Here is a 20,013-nt window from a genome sequence, read left to right as displayed (position 1 = left end):
ATATAGAGATTTCTCCTTTAAATTTTAATATCACAGTGCTAGGCTCCAAAACTTAAGCTCTGTATCCTCTCTCTCAATCCTAGAATACTACAAACCTCCAATCACTATTAAATGACCAAGCTGAGGTGAGCATGAACATTATTCAGTCTGCAGTACTTCAGAGAATGGGACATTCATATTAATCACTAAAACTTAGAGTGTTAGGGTAAGTTTGCATTTCACTTTAAATAACATTCCCTCCCCGAAGCTTGTTATAATCCTTTGTCACACATCTGTCTGGAAAGGATTGTTCCCAAAGACCCAGAGCTGTACACATCAGTTTCAAAGACCTCTTCCCATCTCTCAAAGGAGTTCAGAATGTCTTAATACAAATAGGCTACCTGATGGCCCACCCTAAATCCCAGCATTCCCCAAGGAGCATAAAGATTATACTCTTTCCTAGGATACGTTTTTCATTTGCTATAATAATAAATTAAAACTCCAGAAAAGCAATGCCAGTGGTTTCTGTTGTCAGTTTCTATAATATTAATCTATTTGTTGATGTAGCAGTTTTTAGCACAGAGAGGCCTCATCCCAGAATTCTCATTAATATCAGCAACCCATACACATGAGTACCACATCCAACATTAAAAATTACCTTTGTCATTTTCTTGGTAAACAATAAGAGCAGATTTGATGAGAAAGACATCATCCATATGGTAATTTGATATCTTCAAAAATCAGGGTAGACCATTTAAATTGCTAAGTTCAATAAAATGCCATTAAAGATCTCTTATTCCCTTTCTCCCCAACCAATTCTGAACCCAGGAAAGAGTTACCGAGAAAGCCTGAATAGTGTCTTGTTTAACTTTGAATCAGATATGGCTCCATTTATTTCTTCAAAAAATGGTAAGAATTAATTAACATTAATCTATAATCACATTGATGGAAAAATTAATGGAAATTTTAATAAAAATATAACCTTAACAGGATTTGAAGTTGTCCTTTAGAATATAAAGCCAACACTTTATCCACAAAGCAACTGGTCCTCTGCTACCAGCTGATGAAATTACAAAATTAACTTCGGGGTGATTCTTCTTTTGTTCTCTATGTATAAGAAAACGTTTTGAGAACTAAAAAGAAAAAGGCATTAAAAATGAAAGTAAATTGAGAATTGATCAAGCCTATTCATTATTCCCATCTCTTTAGAATATATATTTATTTACAGAATTAGGTTTCACCCAAACAAATCTTAGTCTCTTTCCTAAACTATCGGGGCTTTGGTTTGCATTTTTTACACTTATAGTTTCAGAGAAGACTTGATAATCTTAAATAAATAGGTCAAATTATTTTGGATTACTGAAGTCTTGAGAACTATTAAATGACAAGTAGGTACTTGGAACAGTAAATATTTTTGTTTAAGGAATATTTGCATATATGCTGAAAATTAAGGCAATATCATAGTGACAATTACAATGTTAAACATGTGCTTCCTGAATATAAATAGTCACATTCATTTTCTCTATTTACTATAATATATACTATATAATATTTAGCAAACTAAATACATAGCAGTAAGTTACTAGGAACTTACAGATGAGTGAAAGTTTGATCTTTTTCAATATTTATTGAATGTTTATAAAATTAGATACTGCATGTTTTACAGAATACAATGCTGTGTATAATATAGACTGTTTTTGCCATTGTATTCATTTAGTGCTTATCAATATTCCATTGCCAATCCTGAATGTTAAAAGATATTTTTCCTGGTATTATATCAGCCAGAAATCCTTATCAGAAGGCTTCTTCATAGCTACAGAATAATGACAACTTAGCTTTATAGTGATAACCATAAAGCAAACAAAATATCCTGAAATCCCTTTTAAATTATCGTAGAAAGAAGTAATATAAGAAAACAATATTGTAATAAGTAGACTTTTCTTATATTGTAACAATTTGAAAATTGATAATTCATGTATATATAGTTACTCTCTGCAAAGCAGAATTTTTGATTAACTAAAACAATGAATCCCTGACTACACCTAATGACAGAACTGACAGTCCTAGCATAACAATTAGACCCACTGGTGGACATTCACAGTGATGCAGACGCAGGGATTCTGACTTTTTCCTGTTTATTGTTACAATTCAAATCATGATTATAATTAAAGGTGTTGGTAAATAATCTTGCCTCTTTCTTTCTTTCACCTACCCAGTTTCTTGGAAGCAGGCTCTTTATTCCAGAAGCATAAGGAGATGAGAAAAGTAACTGAAAATCCCACTGATTTTAGGAAGGAGCAGCTTTTGTCATGAAGTATTCCTCAGTCTAAATATTTTCTTAACACTGGGCAGGAATTAGCCCAGAGCTGCAGGTCTCCAGGAGCGTGTGGCCCAAGGGGGTCCTGTAGGAGCCAATTTCCCTCCTCAATGGACACTTGAGTCTTTCCTCTAAAAGATGCCCCCTTGTATTATTTGATTCAATATTTCCCATTTTATTTTCTTGCTGTCAGTATAAATTGTGTGAAATCATATTGCAGATGGAAAATACTTGCATACTATAGCCATGATTAGAAAGTAAAACAAATGAACAAACATAAATGAAGTACACTTTGAGAAAAAATTTATACCTTGTATCTAGAAACTAATAAAAATCTGATATTGACAAAGCCACACAATACAGTTTAGTTGGTTAAAGAGTTTGTGTATGTTCAAGAGCTCCTTCCTTTATATCAGTGATTCTCAAGTGGGGAAATATTTTTGACTGTCACAATCCTCTGGGGGTTGGGTACTGTAGGGGACAATAGTACTGCTAAACATCCTACAATGCACAGGAGAGTCCCCACAACAAAGAATGTTCCAGCACAAAAAGATCAATAGTGCTGAAGTTCAGAAACCCTTCTTTCTACCCAGTGAAATTTGGCTAGATCCCACTTAATATAATTTATCTTTAATTCTCTGTGTCATCTCTTTCTCTACTAGATCCAGATGAAGAAAAAAATATATAATGCAATATATTTCCTCAAAATGCAAGCACTTATGCACTACTTATTTTGCATGTAATATTGCTGTGCCTAAGAGTACACAAAAATACCAGAAACAGTTGTTCAGTGTTCACCACTGTCAGCACTCTACCACAGATACCCCATCTGGTGCAGTCTGATATGGATAATAACGGTGGAGTGTTCTTGCTGTCTTGACTGTAGTCATTACTGTGATGTTATTTTAGGACTAAGTAGTGTTTGCCCATTGGACCATAAAAGTGTGTCATGTAAATACAGGTTTTAGAACACACAGTAGTCTGTCCATGTGTAGGAACATGCAGAAAAAAACTTCATAAAATGCTATTTAATAGTATTTGTTGGTCATGTGAAGTAATTCCTTTTCAAAGTTAAATCACTTGGAAAAAAAGGGGCTTCTCTTTTCAAGGACCCCGTAAGTAATTATACTGCATTATACATCATTCAGATGTCAATGCAAATTTTGTTTCTAAATGGAAGGAGTTTTGAATGACATGGTACCAAGCAAATGTCCAACATTAACCAAACCTTTTATTTATTTATTTACTCTCACCTGAATTGCTCTTTGAAATTGAATTGGGGGTAGAAGGTTAGTATTTATGTAGCCAGCAACCTCATATTTGACACTTTATCCTAGAATTAAATCCTAAACATCAAAATATCTCATAGAAAAGAAATTCCAAATGACAACAACCTTCAAAAAAATCCTTAACAACAGTTGAGACATATTTCTCTGTGGATATCATATTTATATTTACAGCAGAAAAATAAAATGCAAAATATAAAGGTCTAAAATGATATTTTGAATCATACATAAAAGTATATACCTAGAAGTATGTGATTATATTGTTGGAAGCTTGAAATCTATGCTTTGTTGACCTATTTTTTTCATTCCTATAATAGTGATGAACATCTTCTTACTGAGATAAATTTATAATAAGGACAGAGAGTAAAATTCATAGTTATGTAAAATAAAATTGTCCAAACTGGACAAAGTGACTTGATGATATACAGAACAATCAGAGTTATTAAAATGGTGGGTGGCCTAGAGACCCTCAGATGCTTCTCAAAAAAATTATCTTGACAGTTAGGATGAAAATCTTACAAAATTAAGTTTACATGCCTTCTAATATTCACAGGCATTTTAAAATTTAGAAACAATTCTAGAGAATTATTGGAATTTTATTTTTCAAAAATAAAATAAACAAATATTCATAGATGTTCATTAAACTTGGATTTTATTTAATTCCAATATTTGAAGAAATATATATGGAAGAGATATAGATAGATAGATAGATAGATAGATAGTTAGACAGATAGATAAGCTTTTCCTTTTTACTTTTCCAGATTTCCCTCCATCATTTAAAAGATTGTTAAACCCACATCTGACTTCATTAAAAATATTTTGATCAAACCAGCAAAACAAATGCTTCAACATTATTACTCAGTTCTCTTCTTTAGGTGTTTAATTGAAAGGAAAATGTCATATGAATATCAGTTTACCTGAGTCATGACATATTTCTAGTTATATGAAATACTGACCAGTTTCATGAATGTCTATAACATGCATAAGTTTTAAATTCTCTGATGTTGTCACACAAGAAAAGATTGCTGATAAGAATTTGACTCAAGACCTACTCAGTAATATGATAGTGATAGTTTACCTGTCTCTAAATGGATCTTCTTTCATTAAAGAAAAATACCAACCAGTGAGAGCTGAGACTGTGGGTTCTAAATCAAGACTGACTCATTTAAATTCCAGTCCACAACTTACTGTCTGTGCATCTTCAGATAAGTTAAGTAACCACCTGTGATTGTTTCCTCATCTCTGAAATGGTGATAGTAAGAGCACCTGCCTCATAGGACTGTTATAAGGATTAAATGTTTTAATACATGTGAAGAGTTTAGAACAGTGCCTGGCATATAGCAGCACTATGTAAAAGTTAGCTACTTTTGGGCTTCCCTGGTGGCGCAGTGGTTGAGCGTCCACCTGCCGATGCAGGGGACACGGGTTCATGCCCCGGTCCGGGAGGATCCCACATGCCGCGGAGTGGCTAGGCCCGTGAGCCATGGCCGCTGAGCCTGCGCGTCTGGAGCCTGTGGTCCGCAACGGGAGAGGCCACAACAGTGAGAGGCCTGCGTACCGCAAAAAAAAAAAAGTTAGCTATTTTTGAAATATTATTAACCTCTTTTCTTCATTTAAAGAATAAATGTGTGATCCTTGAGTAGAGCTGTAAGTTTTTCATGGTGTGTTTATTATGTGTACCAGAATAAGTGATTGCAAGCAACCTGGGGTTCAGACGTGAACATTTTTCACTACACTAGTAAAAACACCAGCCTTTGCAAAGAGATGAAAAGAATTAACTTTAGTGTTAAAGTCCTAGTGAAAATTTCCAAAATATGCCTTAAGTAATATTCAGGGTTTTATTTCCCAAGATTTCTATATAATAGGAACATGTAATAATTAACACAAGAGCAAAGGTACATAAAGGAAAAAAAGCACATGAATTCCACTTTATGAAGTTCAATTCAAGGTATAAGGACATACATAAATATTAGACTCGTATGTGTTTGTTTTCTGTGTGATTTATCAAATATACTCTTTTCCACTAATGTCCTTACCTAATAGTGCTTTCCTAGAAAATAGGTGAGTCAACTGGCCCAATTGTAAAATTATTTGAACAATATTGAATATCCCAATTTTATCTGATATGCATGGGGTAAGACCTAATAGAAGCACTTTCATAAGAGCTGAGGTCATTTTAAGATTTACATTAATGTTAAGCTGCTTTATCTCTAGGTAGCAAATAGTATAATAGTCAGAACTTAACAGACCCATCTTTTTTTTTTTAACATCTTTATTGGAGTATAATTGCTTTACAATGGTGTATTAGTTTCTGCTTTATAACAACGTGAATCAGTTATACATATACATGTTCCCGTATCTCTTCTCTCTTGCGTCTCCCTCCCTCCCACCCTCCCTATCCCATGCCTCTAGGTGGTCACAAAGCACCGAGGTGATCTCCCTGTGCTATGCGCTGCTTCCCACTAGCTATCTGTTTTACGTTTGGTAGTGTATATATGTAACAGACTCATCTTTAACATGACCTAATAATCTGGTCTCCTGCAGCCTCAGCAACCTAATCTTATGCTCCTTCTTCCTTTACTCACTAATCTCCAGCCACACGGGCCACTTTCCAGTTTCTCAAATGAACTAATTCCTTTTTTTCCGCAGGGATTTAAAACAAATGCTGTTCCAACTACCTAGAATATTCTTCCTCCTTTTTTTCACCTACTCAACTTGTCTTTATTGGGACAAAATTTGAACTGTCATATCTCTCAACCTCTAAAACAGATTTTCTTCTCATTATCTTATATCTTCATGTACTTTTTGTATGTAGCATTAATCCAATATTGTGGTTTATTACTTCTTTCAAGTCTTCTTCCTCTGTAGACCACAACTTCCCTGAGGACTTGGGCCTTGCTGTGTGTTCATTTCTGCACCCAAGTAAAATAACACTGATGCCGTCACCTCAACACAGTATGGATTGACATCCAAGTCTTCTAACTTTTGACTAATTTCGAATAGTCTGCTTGACAATTCCACTCAACATGGCCCAGAAAGGCGTCTTGACCTGCTCCCATCCTGCCTAGATTCTCCACTAGTGTCCTCATCTCTTAAAAGTATAATTTTATCCACCTACTGGCCAAGCCAGAAACCTGGAAGTCACCTAGATATTTCTCTTTTCCTCACTCCCCAATTCCAAGCCATCACTAAGTCCTGTCATCTTTATGCACTAAATGTATGTAAATATGTCCACATCTCTTCTCCACAATTGCCACATGTATCATTCAGGGTCCTGCCAGGAAAGTGTGATCCGCTCAAAGTGGGTAATGTAAAAAAAAAATTAATAAAATCATATTTAAAAGACATTTAAGAGGTATGATAAGGTTTGAGGAAACCAACCAGAAATATTTTAAGACCCCATGGCTGGGAGCAACAGGAAGCTGTCAACAGTGTAGGCTGAAGAGACAAGGGGAAGAAACAGTTACCAGAAACTAGAGAGGATAGCTCTGTGATGAGTGCTGTCTGAGGTAATCTGTGGCCTTTGACAGAAAAGTAGGAGAAGTCACGACAAGGAAGGAGCAGGGGCAATAAACACCCAACCTCGTTCTTGAGGTCATCTTCCAGTCTTAGGCAGGTATCTCCCATTAGCTAAACCAAAGTGGAATTTAGAAGTCAAAAGAACCCCTTGATGTCATTTATGATTATCAGCATTTGGGAGGCCGTAGGACATGAACAGAACAAACAAAATAGTCCACACCCCATTTTTCTCCTAGCCTCTGTTATTTCTTACCTGAGCTATTGCAATGGTCTACTAACTTGTTTACCTGCTTTCTCTCTCATCACCCTTATCCTCAATTCATTTTCTACACAGCTCATAGTTCTTTTCTTGCAATGAAACCTGTGTCAAGTTTTTTCTTCTTAAAATATCTCTATTAGTATGTATTTCTTTACACTCCCAGATTCCTTGTTTTAAAATTATGAAACATTTATTATAAAGGCTAACTTTCTTTACTTTTTTCCCTCCTAGACTGAGTTCTGAGAAGGCAGGCATCACCTGTTTTCATCTCTCAGTCTCTTATCAATATGACTAGAACATGTACTAAATAAATGTTGGATGAATTAATGGATTTCAGAAGGTAGACCTGTATTATTTAAAGCTTCCCAGGTGATTCTAATGTTCTAGATTTTTTTAAAAAATGCTTATTGAAATAACCAATCTTCTAATGATCTAGATTATAAAGAGAATAATTAGTAAAATTAATTCTTACCTATTTAATTCAGTTATTACATGTTAATTAAGAATTCAAAATGTGTTCATGGAATGTGTTCCTTTGCTAAAGGCTGCCTAAGTCTTTTTTTTTTCCTGGTCTTTTTTTTTTTTTTTTTTTCTTTTAGATATCAAGTTTAACCTTGATTAGACCAACCAAGTATTTCTCTCTTTTAGAGCTCAGACATGAATGACTTTATGGATTCACATCTAATCTTGCATTTGAGGAGAGGAAATATTTCCCAAGGAAGTGCTTTAATTCCTTCTCATTATCTGATACTATAAAAGAATAAATTCTTTTCTACAATTTAAACATTTAATATTTTTGTATATTTAAGAACTGCCACAGGAATGAGGTCATTTCACTGAGTATTTTAATGTTAATTTGCTTTTTCCTTGGATCAGAGGCCCTGGAGGTTCTACATACCTGGCTATGATCTTTTTTCATTTCATTTCTGATAAATTTTCTGTTACTATCTTGCTTTCATCTCATGTGAAATCCCAATTTTTTTAATGTGTATTTAGATGTTTATATACATTTGATATGCAGCTGCCTGTTCTAGTGCCGAAGCATTTCCATTTCTCGACACATCCTCCAACACCAATTTTGCCAAAGAATGCTCATATTTCAAAATCTACTATTTTAATAGATAAATAATAATAAGTTAGTTAACTGCTCTATCATTTGGGGGCATGAATAAGTCTCATGATTTCTAAGTACTTTTGATGAAATTATTTCAATAAACTTGTGTGATAATTAAGGAATATGTTATATGCATGGACATATACATGTCTGTAAAGATACTTTTGTGTAAGCATAGATCGAGATAAATAATGCTATACATTTTATTTTATTCCTTAAAATATGAAATATAAGTAGAATCCCTAATTTAAAATGAAATATAAGTAGAATCCCTAATTTACTGAAAATAATTGTGTAAAAAGAAATTTGTTAAATAAATTATCTTATCTTCTGCATATAACTTTGAAAGGAACACTAGCTGTAACTCTCCTCTCCAGTATTTCCATTAGCCGACTGCCCTCCCCTGTGTGTGTATGTATTAACATCTATCCTAGGTTGTAATCAAATATTTGTTTTATTAATTACTCTTAGAGGTTGCAAACCTCAAGGTACATATGAAGCTGTAGTAGCATGTCTTCATTAATTTATAAAACTTGGGTTATTTCTCTGTTAGGGTCCCCAGTAGGTGACTTCTATACTTAAACTGAGACCACTAAGATTTCCAGAAACATTTTGATCCCAAATCCTGATTCTGAATGATTTAATTCCTACCTCCTCTTAAATGCAGCCAACATTAATATCTTCTGTTTCTGTCCCCATTTATTCTACTATATATTTAAGGGTTAGATCATTTGGTTTATTCTGTAGTCCCCTAATTGAATTGAAGCCTGTCCCTCTTTTTCAATATGATTGTATTTTCCACAAAGGCAAGACAATGTTTATGTCTCTTACATCTCTCACAATTTGTAGCACAGTTCTGGACATGAATAAATATTCAATAATTACACAATTATTTATTCCATTTATTTATGCAGTCCCAACTGATTATTAACAAATATTATATAGTTCATTTAACAGTGCTAGAGGTGATAAACTAAAAGCAAATTTTAAGGGAAAAAAATTAAGAATTATTTATTTAGAAGATCTATTTTGCCAGGTCTTTACTTGGTATTAAATGTGATCAATATACCCTGACTGAAAACGGGAGTAGTGAGATTACTATTATTCCGTTAGTTATTCCTGTAGTCAACTTCCTGACTTCAAAAGTGAAAGGAAGTAGAATCCTGAAGCCAGGTACTGCAGGGAATTTTGGAATAGAAGACAGTCACTCCATCCTGCCCTACCCACTTGGGCTGCACGGGTAAGGATGAGTGAGGAGGGCGGCAGCTTCCAGGTAAAACACGGAAACTCCAAACTGAGTTTTAATTTTACTTGTGTTACCACAGACCTGATTAAAATTTTATATTTATAAACAAGTATTTATTGAGTATTGTTAAATTAAGGCACTGAGTTAAAATTATATGGGGTATAATATTATTTTTCTCAATTTTAGATCCTTTTGACCCTACAGATATTTGAAGGAAAAACTGTTTTTATCCTTAACCTGATCTTGATAAAGAATAAGTAGTGGGGCTTACCTGGTGGCGCAGTGGTTGAGAGTCAGCCTGCCGATGCAGGGGACACGGGTTCATGCCCCGGTCCGGGAAGATCCCACATGCCGCAGAGCGGCTGGGCCCGTGAGCCATGGCCGCTGGGCCTGCGCGTCTGGAGACTGTGCTCCGCAACGGGAGAGGCCACAACAGTGAGAGGCCCGCGTACCGAAAAAAAAAAAAAAGAATAAGTAGTGGCATATCTATCTACATGGCCTTTTATCTGCAAAATCTGCACCACAGTCTTAGGTAATCCACTGTGTCTTAAAATAAATCTAAGTATTAAGTCCTGGGGAAAAACAACATTTAGGAAAAAATGCTACAATATAGCGGCTAACGTTAATAATTATTAATACTCGCTTATCTACAAGTGCTAAAAGGAAAAGGTTTTCCAACCATTATAAGATGTTACAGTGTTAATCTACATTTCAATAAAATATTTAAAGGCAATACTAGAACTGTCAAGGACCTGCTCTGAAGCTTGAGAGAAACCTATGAAAGAAAATGTTGACAGTTTCATTTTATGTGACATGAAAGCATTACTTTATCAAGAAAATGTTATTAGATCCTCAGACATTCGAGCATTTCCCATTGCAGATTCTCAGAAAGTTCCATAGATACTCTATAGTATGTGGTGCTAGAATATTACCTATGAAAAATATCCTGAGATATAAAATTAAGGAAGTGATCTGAATAATCAAGGTTCCCTATATTTCACTTGCTTCTATCAGAAGATTACAGCAAAGTCTGAAGTTTTGAATAAGGGGCACTAATATCTAAAAATCCAAAGTGTAGTGAAGGAATTTGGAAGGAGGGAATCTAAAAGTATATGCTCAGTTATGTTTAGATGTTTGTTAAAGATTTGTAGACTGGGAGAGTCACATCTTAAGCAACCTTTGAATTTTACTATATAAACTTGGTAGGGCAACACATTCCTGATCCTGATGCACTCTTAAAAATGAGAAAAGCTTTCCCAAGCCAGCAAATAATTTGTGTTACCCAGATAGCCTGGATTTCTAAAAATTTAGGCATAGATAAGTCAAGATAACCTTTAACTTCACCTTATTATTTTGGACTCCTCCTTTTCTCCTATTCTATTGCATATTACAGTGTTTCCTAAGGTATAGCAAGCTTATCATTGATAGTTGAGAAGATGAGTTGGGGGAATGCATGAACAGATTTTATTATTTAAAAATAGAAGTAGCTAACATTTACTTTAACATGCATTATATGAAAAAGAGTCAGTGTGTTAAAAATCTTAGATATCATTGTTTGGGAATAAAGGCAATATATAGGTAATATAAATATTTAAGATTTTGAAAAAGAGTTGATTTAAAGGAAACTATCAGGTAAACACTAGTATAGGTGGTACATAACTGTGGCAAAAACAAAGGTGGGACAGAAATGTCTAAAACTGGGAAGACACTGTCCATGGTACTCATCCTTCTCAAAGACATGTGATCTCATTGTGAACCCAAATAAATGGATCATCCTTTGAAACGTTCTAATATTTCCTTAAGGATATCTTCAACCACCTCCAATGACTCTGTATTACAAACCAAGAGTTCTACCACATTAAGTCTGATGTCAACTGCTATGTGATAGGAAATGACGCTAGTGAAATATTTTGTCTTTCATCCTCTTCATCACTGAAAACTGTTACTTTTCCCTTCTGTGCTATGTAGCTCTTCTTTTCCATCATGGTCTTTCTTTCATTTTTAACCATTAATTAATCAAAAGTGCAAGGACAAGGAATTTTATTTATTTATTTTAACAAATCCATTTCTCTAACTTTTAAATTCTTCACATTACAGAATTGAACTGAAATTTATTAACATTCACTCTTAAATTCCTTATCTACAAACAGAAATAAAGTTCATAAACCCCAATCCCAAAATAAGACTAAAAGCAGCAAAAAGCTTATGAAACTAAATATGGATCCCAGCATTAAAACCTGAACAGAGAATGTAATTTTTAAATTCTTAATGGATGATAAAGTTGTGTAAAAACTGAAAACTTACAAATTATTTAACACCTGGAATCACTGACCAGAAATTACACAGTTGGATCCTGAGCAATCAAACAGCAGAAGAGAGTCATGAGGACACCTACACTGTTCTACTTGCACCCCATGCCATTCTCAGAGGAGAGCCTGACATTGATTAAATATTGGGTTAGACTAATACTGGCAGCAGAACCTGATAGTAACCTGCCTACCAGAAGAGGCTTCCACTGGATTGGCAATTTTGATCTTGGCTCTGGACATCTGGTGGATCTCATGTTGGTGCGTTGGTGTATGATTATGAAGCCAAATTAAGTTATTTGGAATAGTGAGTTCATGGGTGGTTTGAGTAGATGCACCCAGACTTACCCAATAACATGTGTTGTCCTTGAATCAAGTAGGCATCCAGAGGTGTATCTCACTCCCATATCCTTCAACAACTTTCCATGTACATTCTGACTCCTACTAATAGCTAACATACAGATTAATCTTCGAAAAAATACTCTTCTGCTGAAGCTCATTAAATACACTTGTTGACAGTACTTGCTATATTCCAGGCCCTATGCTAAACGCACAGATTATCTCATTTACATCATCACCTTACCAAGCCTACTAAATACAAATGAGGAAACTGAGACAATAAAAGGTCAAAGGTCAAGTGGTCACCCTGAGAGACGCTTGATCTGGTTTCAGAACCCATAGCTTTTGCCATTGCATGCAATTTTTTTGATATACAAATCTGATATCAAGACTTATGTTGGCTTTTTTATATTTCTCTTCAGCATATGACATCAACCACTCTCGATTTTAAATCCTTGTTTCACTTGATCTTCTGATGCTCACCTCATCAAATTCCTTTATACTTTTCTCAAAATTACATTCTCCTAACACGCCAAGACATATTTTAATCAAACTGTCAACAATTAAATACAAAGAAAAAATACTAAAATCAGCAAGGGAAAAGCAACAAATAACACACAAGGGAATCCCCATAAGGTAAATGGCTGATATTTCAGCAGAAACTCTGCAAGCCAGAAGGGAGTGGCAGTGATATTTAAAGTGATAAAAGGGGAAAACCTAAAACCAAGATTCCTCTACCTAGCAAGGATCTCATTCAGATTTGATGGAGAAATTAAAACCTTTACAGACAAGCAAAAGCTAAGACAATTCAGCACCACCAAACCAGCTATACAACAAATGCCAAAGGAACTTCTCTAGGCAGGAAACACAAGAGAAGGAAAAGACCTACAAAATCAAACCCAAAACATTTAAGAAAATGGTAATAGGAACATACATATTGAAAATTACCTTAAATGTAAATGGATTAAATGCTCCAACCAAAAGACATAGACTGGCTGAATGAATACAAAAACAAGACCCATATATATGCTGTCTACAAGAGACCCACTTCAGACCTGGGGACACATACAGACTGAAAGTGAGGGGATGGAAAAAGATATTCCATGCAACTGGGAATCAAAAGAAAGCTGGAGTAGCAATTCTCATATCAGACAAAATAGACTTTAAAATAAAGACTATTACAAGAGACAAAGAGGACACTACATAATGATCAGGGATCAATCCAAGAAGAAGGTATAACAACTGTAAATATTTATGTGCCCAACATAGGAGCACCTCAGTACAGAAGGCAAATTCTAACAGCCATAAAAGGGGAAATCGACAGTAACACAATAATAGTGTTGGGAACTTTAACACCCCACTTTCACCAATGGACAGATCATCCAAAATGAAAGTAAATATGGAAGCACAAGCTTTAAATGATACATTAAACAAGATGGACTTAATTGATATTTATAGGACACTCCATCCAAAAACAGATTACACTTTCTTCTCAAGTGCTCATGGAACATTCTCTGGGATAGATCATATCTTGGGTCACAAATCAAGCCTTGGCAAATTTAAGTCAATTGAAATCATATCAAGTATCTTTTCCAACCACAACACTATGAGACTAGATATCAATTACAGAAAAATATCTGTAAAAACTACAAACACATGGAGGCTAAACAATATACTACTAAATAACCAAGTGATCACTGAAGAAATCAAAGAGGAAATCAAAAAAATACCTAGAAACAAATGGCAATGAGAACATGACAACCCAAAATCTATGGGATGTAGCAAAAGCAGTTCTAACAGGGAAGTTTATAGCAATGCAATCCTACCTCAGGAAACAAGAAACATCTCAAATAAACAACCTAACCTTGCACCTAAAGCAATTAGAGAAAGAAGAATAAAAAAAACCCCGAAGTTAGCAGAAGGAAAGAAATCATAAAGATCAGACCAGAAAAAAATGAAAAAGAAATGAAGGAAACGATAGCAAAGATCAATAAAATTAAAAGCTGGTTCGTTGAGAAGATAGACAAAATTGATAAACCATTAGCCAGACTCATCAAGAAAAAAAGGGATAAGAATCAACTCAACAGAATTAGAAATAAAAAAGAAGTAACAAGTGACACTGCAGAAATACAAAGGATCATGAGAAATTACTACAAGCAACTATATGCCAATAAAATGGACAACCTGGAAGAAATGGACAAATTCTTAGAAAAACACAACCTTCCAAGACCGAACTAGGAAGAAATAGAAAATATAAACAGACCAATCACAAGCACTGAAATTGAAACTGTGATTAAAAATCTTCCAACAAACAAAAGCCCAGGACCAGAAGGATTCACAGGTAAATTCTATCAAACATTTAGAGAAGAGCTAACACCTATCCTTCTCAAACGTTTCCAAGACACAGCAGAGAGACAAACACTCCCAAACTTATTCTGCAAGGCCACCATCACCCTGATACCAAAACCAGACAAAGATGTCACAAAGAAAGAAAACTACAGGCCAATATCTCTGATGAACATAGATGCAAAAAATCCTCAACAAAATACTAGCACACAGAATCCAACAGCACATTAAAAGGATCATACACCATGATCAGGTGGGGTTTATCCCAGGAATGCAAGAATCCTTCAATATACACAAATCAATCAATGTGATACACCATATTAACAAATTGAAAGATAAAAACCATATGATAATCTCAATAGTTGCAGAAAAGCTTTTGACAAAATTCAACACCCATTTATGATAAAAACCCTCCATAAAGTAGGCATAGAGGGAGCTTACCTCAACATAATAAAGGCCATATATGACAAACCCACAGCCAACATCATTCTCAATGGTGAAATACTGAAACCATTTCCTCTAAGATCAGGAACAAGACAAGGTTGCCCACTCTCACCACTATTATTCAGCATAGCTTTGGAAATTTTAGCCACAGCAATCAGAGAAGAAAAAGAAAAGGAATCCAAGTTGGAAAAGAAGAAGTAAAGCTGTCACTGTTTGCAGATGACATGGTACTATACATAGAGAATCCTAAAGATGTTACCAGAAAACTAGTGGAGCTAATCAATGAATTTGGTAAAGTAGCAGGATACAAAATTAATGCACAGAAATCTCTTGCATTCCCATGCACTAATGATGAAAAATCTGAAAGAGAAATTAAGGAAACACTCCCATTTACTATTGCAACAAAAAGAATATAATACCTAGGAATAAACATACCTAAGGAGACAAAAGACCTGTATGCCAAAAACTATGACACTGTTGAAAAAAATTAAAGACGATACAAACAGATGGAGAGATATATCATGTTCTTGGTTTGGAAGAATCAATATTGTGAAAATGACTCTACTACCCAAAGCAATCTACAGATTCTGTGCAATCCCTATCAAATTACCAGTGACATTTTTCACAGAACTACAACAAATGATTGCAAAGTTTGTATGGAAACACAAAAGACCCTGAATAGCCAAAGCAAACTTGAGAAAGAAAAACGGAGCTGGAGGAATCAGGCTCCCTGACTTCAGACTATACTACAAAGCTACAGTAAACAAGTATGGTACTAGCATAAAAACAGAAATATAGATCAATGGAACAGGATAGAAAGCCCAGAGATAAACCCGCACACCTATTGGTCACCTTATCTTTGATATTGGAGGCAAGAATATACAATGGACAAAAGACAGCCTCTTCAGTAAGTGGTGCTTGGAAAACTGGACATCTACATGTAAAAGAATGAAATTAGAACACTCCCTACCACCATATACAAAAATAAACTCCAAATGGATTAAAGACCTAAATGTAAGACCGGACACTGTAAAAGTCTTAGAGGAAAACATAAGCAAAACACTCTATGACATAAATCACAGCAAGATCCTTTTTGACCCACCTCCTAGAGAAGTGGAAATAAAAACAAAAATAAACAAATGGGACCTAATGAAACTTAAAAGCTTTTGCACAGCAAAGGAAACCATAAAAAGATGAAAGGACAACCCTCAGAATGGGAGAAAATATTTGCCAGTGAAGCAGCTGTCAAAGGATTTATCTCCAAAATATACAAGCAGCTCATGCAGCTCAATATCAAAAAAAAAAAAAAAAAAAAACCCAATCCAAAAATGGGCAGAATATCTAAATAGACATTTCTCCAAAGAAGATATACAGATTTCCAACACAAGAAAGGATGCTCAACATCACTAATCATTAGAGAAATGCAAATCAAAACTACAGTGAGGTATCACCTCACACCCATCATAATGGCCATCATCAAAAATCTGGAAACAATAAATGCTGGAGAGGGTGTAGAGAAAAGGGAACCCTCTTGCACTGTTGGTGGGAATGTAAATTAATACAGCCACTATGGAGAACAGTATGGAGGTTCCTTAAAAAACTAAAAATAGAACTACCATACGACCCAGCAATCCCACTACTGGCTATATACCCTGAGAAAACCGGGGGTATGGTTTTAATTCAAAAAGAGTCATGTACCACAATGTTCATTGCAGCACTATTTACAATAGCCAGGACATGGAAGTAACCCAAGTGTCCATGGACAGATAAATGGATAAAGAAGGTGTGGCACATATATACAATGGAATATTACTCATCCATAAAAAGAAACAAAATTGAACTATTTGTAGTGAGGTGGATGGAGCTAGAGTCTGTCATATAGAATGAAGTAAGTCAGAAAGAGAAAAGCAAATACCATATGCTAACACATATATACGGAATCTAGGGGGAAAAAATGGTTCTGATGAACCTAGGGGCAGGACAGGAATAAAGACTCAGACGTAGAGAATGGACTTGAGGACATGGGGAGGGGGAAAGGTAAGCTGGGATGAAGTGAGAGTAGCATTGACATATATACACTATCAAGTGTAAAATAGATAGCTAGTGGGAAGCAGCCTCATAGCAGAGGGAAATCAGCTCAGTGCTTTGTGACCACCTAGAGGGGTGGGATAGGGAGGGTAGGAGGGAGATACAAGAGGGAGGGGATATGGGGATATATGTATACATATAGCTCACTCACTTTGTTATACAGCAGAAACTAACACAACATTGTAAAGCAATTATACTCCAATAAAGATGTAAAAGAATTATATTCTCCTTTGCTAATTCATCTGCTTCTCACTGCTTTTTTGAATAAGCCTAGCAGAAGATAGAATAATTGACCTATCTCTATGCTCTATTTATATATTCATTTTTAGCATGTATTGAATATCAACTCAACATTTTGGACAATAGAATGAAAATATCAAAATACAGATATTACCCTTGGCAGAGAATTCTCTACTAGCTTGGGATACAAGATCACATTTTGTTTTGTTTTTAAGTTAGTAACTTAAGTTAATGTATGTTTAGTAAGCACTACAGTTATTGCTTTTCTTGTTATTTGTCCTTCCAAATACCAAGAGGGAGAGAGAGAGGAGATGAAAGGAAAACTAAGATCGTTCTTTCTATCGTTGCTTCAAAATCCCTGTTAGATTTGAAACCACAATGGTAGTGGTACTATCACACTAACCCAGTTCCCTCCTCAAATGACACTCCAATGAATGCTACTAGAGGTAAAATTAAAATTAATATTAATTTATGCTCAGAAGTTTAGTTACTCCTCCATAAGCATAAACCTTAAGGTCTCAAGGCCTTCTGCATCATCCCCGATGTGGAACATCATATTCTGGTTTTTGAGCCCAGATAAGCTAGATATAAGCTTCCTCATGATGATTTCTTCTCTAAGGACTTATTGTAGTAATTTTTCTGGGAGAGCATAATCTAGTAAGTAATATTTGAGTCAATCAGAGAAGTTCAACAATCATTGGTTCTCAAAAAGGAATGTCTTAAGGTCTTTCTCATTGCCTCTCAAGAGGCTCAGGGACCACTATGCAAATATAACAAATTTATTTTCGAATAACACAGAGGATTGGTAGAGGCAAGAAATGCCAGACACAAAAGATCCTATTACCTACTCCTCTGGGGAAATGGGAGTCATTTAAACATTGAGGGAATAATTGAGAAATAGCTGTTGCAATAAGATGAACTGTAGTTGCTTAGTGTCTCTTGGCATTGTCTCTTGAAAAGAAAATTTAGTCCCTTTCACTAGATATTCTAATAGAATTTCCCTATTAAGTAAGGAAGTCTTGTGTAGTAGAGGGAAGCATTGTTATTTCATCATCTTGCCCCAGATATTTTTCTCTGTTGTCATAATAGAGATTACTTTGATTAGGAAACATTTTGGTTAGGAAACATTTCATAGACAAACACTATTATGAACCAGGGAAAGAAGTAATAGGTAAACTGCTCAGTTTGTGAAGTTACAATGAATCAGGGGGTTGAAGGTAGAGAGTAAAAGAAGAGTTTTAGAGTGAAGAGAGCAAGCCGTGAAACTTGCTGGAAGACCAGAGCCTGTAGTGAAATACTGCCTGTTGTTGAAAGTTTCTAGGCATGGAAGGAGCTGAGTACATTTATGAAATGGGATGTCTATTCAAACTTAACTGGTTTGAAATTCTCTCACATAAACTCCCACTGCAAGCCCTCGTCCTGAAGAAAAAGACTCCTAACTCAACATCTCATGCCAGGGAAATTTGGGGGAATGATTCATTTTGGGTTCTCTGCAAAAGCAAATCTTACAAGGACAAACACTGTGTCCAGGTAGTTTGTTTATTTAAGTTGTGATTCCAAGAAGTGGAAGTGAAGGAGCAGGAAAACACAGAGTAAGGATCCATTATCAAGATCCTTATTGTAGACCTTCATTCCTTCGTGGTCTCATATCTTCAGGCTAGTGGGAAGCAGGGGGATATCTCTGAAAGACAGGAGTCTGAACACTGATCTGTTTCCCAGGATCTGTTCCTCTTTGCATTGGTTGAGGGTCATTTCTAGACATGTTAATTCTTCTTTATTTATGAACTACATTTGTGTTTGGGTTAGTGAAGCCCTCACATCATCAAAGATCTTGTGACAAAGAACAGAGGCTCATAGTAGGTACCTGGGGTGGGACAATGGCAGCTTCTGGTGAGGCCAAATAGTCCACCTGTGAGGTAGGTGCTATTATCCCCATTTTTCAGATATGGAAATTAAAGCACAATGAGGTTAAATAACCACCTAGATTTCCTAGGTAATAAGTGGTAGAGCTGGAATTCAGACCCAAGAATCAGGGTGCAGTGCAACCTCTAGTGCACAGCACATTATACCTCTTGGGACAAGACACAAGATTCTTAGAAATTAAGATCCAAGGTCCTGTCTACAGTGTTAGTTTATCATATTGCAACCAAACTTTTAAAAAAATCCTTCATAATTTTTGTTTCATAATCATATTAACATTTAAAATGATCTAATATGCCTCATCAAATATACATGCAAAACACACTTTAGATTGTGTTCATTTTTAAAAAATTTAAAAATACAAAAATTAGGTCAAGCACCTTTGTTAATTAACTCTATTTCATTAAAATCATGACTTATGGTTTAAAATGCTTTCACTCTAGTGTGTTAAATTTATGTGGATGGTCCGTAAACAGTCCCTAATTAGTCACATGTGTATTCAGATGTGGGCTCACGTGTTATAAACTAACACTGAAATGTATAAGGAACTGTCAGTCAGATCAAAAGTCAACTGAAAATCATCCCGTTTGCAAAGCTGAGAGCCTGTCAC

Source organism: Tursiops truncatus, chromosome 7 (genome assembly GCF_011762595.2).
Source record: "Tursiops truncatus isolate mTurTru1 chromosome 7, mTurTru1.mat.Y, whole genome shotgun sequence".
Classification (NCBI taxonomy): Eukaryota; Metazoa; Chordata; class Mammalia; order Artiodactyla; family Delphinidae; genus Tursiops; species Tursiops truncatus.
Note: the sequence above shows the minus strand (reverse complement) of the source record.